The following is a 6,000-nucleotide window of genomic DNA, read 5'->3' as shown; positions in this document are numbered from 1 at the left end:
GCAGTTTAAATGTACTGTATGTTAAAATTACAAATAGAATTTTAAACTATTGTATCCCTGTCAATCACAACACAATGATAGATAAGCGGTTGTTAACTTCATACTCAATTTACAGGTTATTGTAATACTGAATGAGGAATTAAATAGTTTATGCCATGGGTTCATTTACAGCTCAAGTGGAGTGTTTAAGCTCTCTACAATATTACTCCTCCATTAGTCCATCAGCAACCTGTATACCTGTAACACTCTGAAGGGTGAGGTGAATATTAACTTGTGAATCTTTAGTTTAACACTGTTTACTTATTGGCAACAATAAAGGCCAGGAAAACAAAAAAAATCTGTGAGTGTATCAAAAAACAAGTTTTTCTGGCAAGTATTCCACAAAGCTGTTGCTTGAAGAAATGAGTGTTAGACTGCCATGATGATGTTTAATGAAGCAGTCAAGCACACTGCAAATTGCCAGTCAATTAGCATAAGTGTTTCTAAGCGCCCACAGCCTTGTTACGGCTATATGTGAACCAAATGGTTTAATGAATCGTGTGTGCTCACGCAAGAGACTCTCACTGCTTTTGATTTTGGTAACTTTCTCAATATGGGCAGAAAATCGCAGAGAAGTCATTATCTTTAGTATATTACATATAGAAAATGGTGGAAGATGAAATCCCATTGAAATCTCAACATTTAAAAAAATCTGAAAACATGCTTATCTTTGAAATATGTATTCATACAATGGTTCCCAAGTATCAGTCTACAATAATTTTGTAATGCCATCTAAATTGGACTGTTTGTGAAACCCTCAAAATAAATATTTTTGAAAGGGAAATATCATAGTTATATATTCTGGGAAATGTGGAAAGCTAATGCTGTTAGGGGATTAGTCTTGGTGAATACTGTTTACCATGAGGATGTTCAAAAGTGATACATGTTATTATGAGACAGGAGCTCCCAAAGCAAAAGGAAACAAAAAATAGTGCAATAGAGAGAATTCAATAGTATGGAAGTCAATTTTGAGGTTTATTAGAGGGGTACGAAAAAAGCAATCTATGAATATAACATTGTTGAAAAGATCAAGAAAACAAACAATTTTCAGAGGGATATGAAAGTCATCTAAATAAACTCAGAATTGGAAATAGACACAATAAACATAAGCTGTCCGTGCTAATACTACTTTTCAGTGCTCTACAATACTTTAGACCCAGCAAAAACTTTAAAAACTTTAACTCCCAGACTGATGGACACCTTACTCTTTGTGATAGTGTAAGTAGCTTTGTGCCAGGCGATCTTAAAGTTGCTTAAAGTTATAGCTGTTAAAAATATTTTTATTCCATCTGTTCATTAAAGATATTGCAGTACATCCTGCTACCTTAATCAAAACTTCTTGTAGCTTTTATGAATAATGTATTTGATTGTTATTGATCACAAGAAAAATATGGCTTTTATTTTTTGGTACCTCACTATATAATCCAATAGCCGTTTCTTTTAGGTTTTACCTTTAAGATCAGAATGGAAGCCACAATAGTACACCATAAGGTAACATCAAAGAAGAAAGAAACAAACTCTTTTACTCATTAATTTATTTTGCGTTACACAACAGTCAAGCTCAAAGCTGCTGGCAGTGCTGATATTTTTACACCCGTGACAGCATATCAATTCTACAGTAATGTGCATATCTATATATATTCACCACAATATGCAGTCCGTAGTACCAATCTCCCATCGATGCTGGTGCTGACTGAAAATAAAAATCTAAATGTTTTCACAGAATGCTGCCAAACATTTTTCCTTTCATCCCTAAAAAATCCCATACAAGCAGTGTGTACGAAAGGTTGGCTAAGGACGTACTGGATTTTCAAAAAGTCTAGTATATTAACACGTTTCGTGTATTTAATATATTTAATTACTGGATTAAATAGTGGATATTAAATTAAAACGGTATGCCTTATGATAAAATCAAAGACATAACCACACTTTGTAGAACAAGTGTTAAACAAAATCAGTAACACTCTCCAGAACCAATAAGCATGTCAATACATGTAAGATTAGGTTTGAAGTTTTCCAAGTTAAAACTAGCTGTGAGCACAGAAAGGGGTACAACACCATGCAGGGGGAAAGACAGCTCAGGAGCCTAAACAAGACAAGAAGTTGAATTGTAAAACTAGAACTTGACAAGACTAGACTGGACTAGACTAGCATAAACAAGACTAGCTTGTCAGGACAGCTAAGGGAAACTAATGGTCTGACACGGGACAGAAAGACACAGGGGCAAGGAGGCTGGGCACACACACGCAGACTCCGAGCACATGGCTAGCTGTCAAAACAGTGCTTGGCAAAACCTAAACACGAAACAAGCGAGTGATCAGATCCGGGACCTAACAGTTAATTGTGTGTATGAATAGTCAAAGATGAAATGTAGTGTAGGTGTACAAAAATAAAACATTAAAGTCATAATGTAAGATTTATTATATTGGAACTGTGTCAGTTTGCCAGCACAAACCTGTTTCCAGTTTAATTTTCATGTCATTTCTTCAGCATGTTGTGACAAACCTTTCTGCTTGATTTGAAGTGAGATGTCAAAAAGTCTTGCCTTTCATGTACACCAGAAAATGTATGGTCAAATACATTAATGAACTATACATTTTCTGTATGTCTAAGGCACACTGTGCACATGGGTTAACGTTTCCAAAGTAAATTGGCATCAATGTGTCACGTTTGGTGGTGAGAAAAAGACAGAGGACCTAGGCGCAGAAAGCGGGTAGGGGGTTATCCTCTTATCCTTTCACACCATTTCCTCTCTCACTCATCACCGCACACCCGGTTCCACTCTCGCTATCATCTGTCTCTCTACATAACAAGCCTTTCAATTAACGATGATAAAAAATGAAACAAAAACCCACGATGGGGTAAACCAAAAGAACATCAAGTTGAGAATAGGAAGGGAACACAGGAACATTGACTGACTGCACTAGATAAACAGGACTAAATTACAACTCTAGACATGACTACAACTAACTAAACTAGACTACATTAGACTTACGTGGCAACACGAGACAAGGCAGGTGGCAAGGGTAGCAGCACACAGCAAAATGATCCAGCACAAGACAGAAGACACAGGGGCATTAAATATGGGATCAAATCAAGAGGGAACAGCTGTGTGGCATTGTTAATTTTGACAGCAAATCTTTTTTTAGTTCAAGTCAGTCTTTTGATGAAAATGCAATTAAGTTTTAGTCACATTTTAGTCAACCCCATCATTTTAGTTTTAGTCTAGTTTTAGTCGACGAAATATGAAAAACATTTTAGTCAAATAAACATACATTATATTTAGTCTACTCAAATATTTAGCTTTCCTGTAGCTCAGTTGTAAGAGCATGCCATTAACAAAGCCAAGGTAATGGGTTCGATCCCAAGGGATTGCACATACTTAGAAACAAATGTATAGGATTATCCAATGTAAGTTGCTTTGGATAAAAGCGTCTGCCAAATGCTTAAATGTAAATCATTTACTTGGTGTAAATAAATGTTCGATACAAAAATTCAACTGTTTTGATATCATTTACTTCACCTAAGAAAATAAATTAAACCAGGTCATTACCTTTATTTTTCAGAAAAAGCAGTAAATAGATATCCATTGTTGGAACACAGAACATTAGACCATGAACGACATGTCCCAGTTCATTCAATCCCATTTGACTCAAATGACTCAACCAAAAATTTCTCAAACGCTATTGGCTCAAGGCCTCTTTGAAGAAAATAGCTGCCTGCACTTTCTTTGCTTAGACAGTAGTTAATGAGAAATAGCTTTCAAAAAGACATAAATTGTATTACATTTATTTAGTCATGCAAACATGTTACATATTTTGTTCGAATGTACAGTTTAACTCACTACATCATTTCTATAATGAGTAGAGGACAGTGCTAGTTTTCTTTTGGCTGACTCTGTTGCATTACACGTTATGCAGCAGTTTGTGTTAGTGGATAAATTAACAGGCATATTAAAACTAGTGGTGGGCATAGATTAATTTTTTTAATCTAGATTAATCTAGATTAATTCCAAGATTAATCTAGATTAATCTAGATTAAAATGGCTCATTTGAATTCTGCCGAAGGCATTCAGAATGTGTGCTACCCAAATAATGACTAAAAGTAAGTCTTTGAGAACGGGTGTCTAAAGCCAGGTGGCGCATTAGACCAGGGGCTCATCTCCTGTTTCCAAAATGCATCACAAACTGCTTGAGAAAGCTGTTCTACTATGATAATTGGTGATGAAAATTAAATTATGTTCAATAAGATGAACTTGTGACTCCTGAGATAGGCGCAGGCTCCCCGTGACCCGAGGTAGTTCGGATAAGCGGTAGAAAATGGATGGATGGAAAATGAACTTGTGTTTACTTCCGCATTAGCTAAGGGATTCTTTGCATTTAGGTGGTACTTGAGACTGGAAGAGCTCCTACAGTACATTTACATTTAGTCATTTAGCAGACGCTTTTATCCAAAGCGACTTACAAAGAGTGAGGGAGCAACAAGCGATATGTCATACAGGAGCCATAATACATTAGATCTCAATACAAAGTTACTGATTTTAACTAAAGCTAGACCACTACCTGTTCAGAGAAAGTTTTTTTTTTTAAACCAATTCCGCATTGCACAAGGTGCAAACAACCTTAGTCTTGTCGATGTTTCCATTGGGAAGCTTCTTAAAAATTAATATTCCCTGAAGCAAACCCGGCGGCTTCATAGCTGCATCCATGTTAGCACGTCACGTTTGATGCGGTAATTTCACAGTAACGTTATGTTGTGTTCAGACCAAACGCGAATGGCGTGTCAAGCGCGAGTGATTTATATGTTAATGCAAAGAGCCAATAGACCTACTTGCTGCGCGAATCGCGCGAATGAAGCCCTGGTTATGAGATGATGAGGCGGCTTCTGCTTCCGCTTCCGCGAATGACGCGAATCACGCGAGTTGAAAAATCTCGTTCTCGCTCCGTACAGTGCAGTTAAGCTGGTATACATCCGCGCTAAAATATCAAGGTGAAAGTCATCATAGCTTGCGTAGTATAGACCCAGCTCCCAACCCAACTTTGAGAATAGATTAACGGCGACAATTTTTTTAACGCGCGATAATAGTCTCACTGCGTTAACGCCGTTAACGCCGTTAACGGCCCACCACTAATTAAAACGTTTGAGCTTGCCTTTCTAATGTGTTTCGGATGTCTCGGCTGCAGTCGCGCTTCAAGTTTGGAATTAATGAAAACGAGGAAAGAAACGAGGGGGTGGGGACAAAGACGAGACCGGAGAGAGCGCATATTAAGTAATGATAACAATAATATACCTCTCTCCACACAAAACACAAGGCTCTATCATGATCCTGCCATTAGATCAAGATAAACTTTACATCAATGTAAAAGTTATACTCAAAAAAAACATAATGAATTTATCTGACAGGAAAGATATACTATATGTGTTATTATAAATCAGGAAACCAAAAATATAGTTTTAAAAAACAAAAAAACACTTGTAGAGAATTAAGTTAAAAGAGGAAATGTTCATACTTCTCTGAGGAGCTAGATGAGACATCTGTTTAATGATAAAAAATTTATGCATAACAGAAAGCAGTGCTAGACATAACGCTGCACTGTACAGTTATATTCTCTCGAAAAGGAAGGATAAAAGCCAAAACTGCTTCCATATATCCTCTTCTAAAAACGATTCGGTCTGTCAGCCACGAATTAAATTAACAAGACTTAAACCTAATTAATTTCCACACCACCGAATTACACAGTTGTTCTGCAAGCAAATTAAAAACAGATTGGAAGCAAACATACAGTACACTATATTATAAACCTCATAGACACATGTTAACATCAAGTCACCCCAAAAACTCTAATATCAGTTATTATTAAATATTCACAATTGTATGGGGTTCACAAACCGACCTTACTCAGTTAGCCAACATTTAAAGCAAATTGGGCACATTTATATGAAGCGGCCTGTCAGGATCCT

This window comes from Triplophysa dalaica, chromosome 4 (assembly GCF_015846415.1).
Source record: "Triplophysa dalaica isolate WHDGS20190420 chromosome 4, ASM1584641v1, whole genome shotgun sequence".
Lineage (NCBI taxonomy): Eukaryota > Metazoa > Chordata > Actinopteri > Cypriniformes > Nemacheilidae > Triplophysa > Triplophysa dalaica.
Note: the sequence above shows the minus strand (reverse complement) of the source record.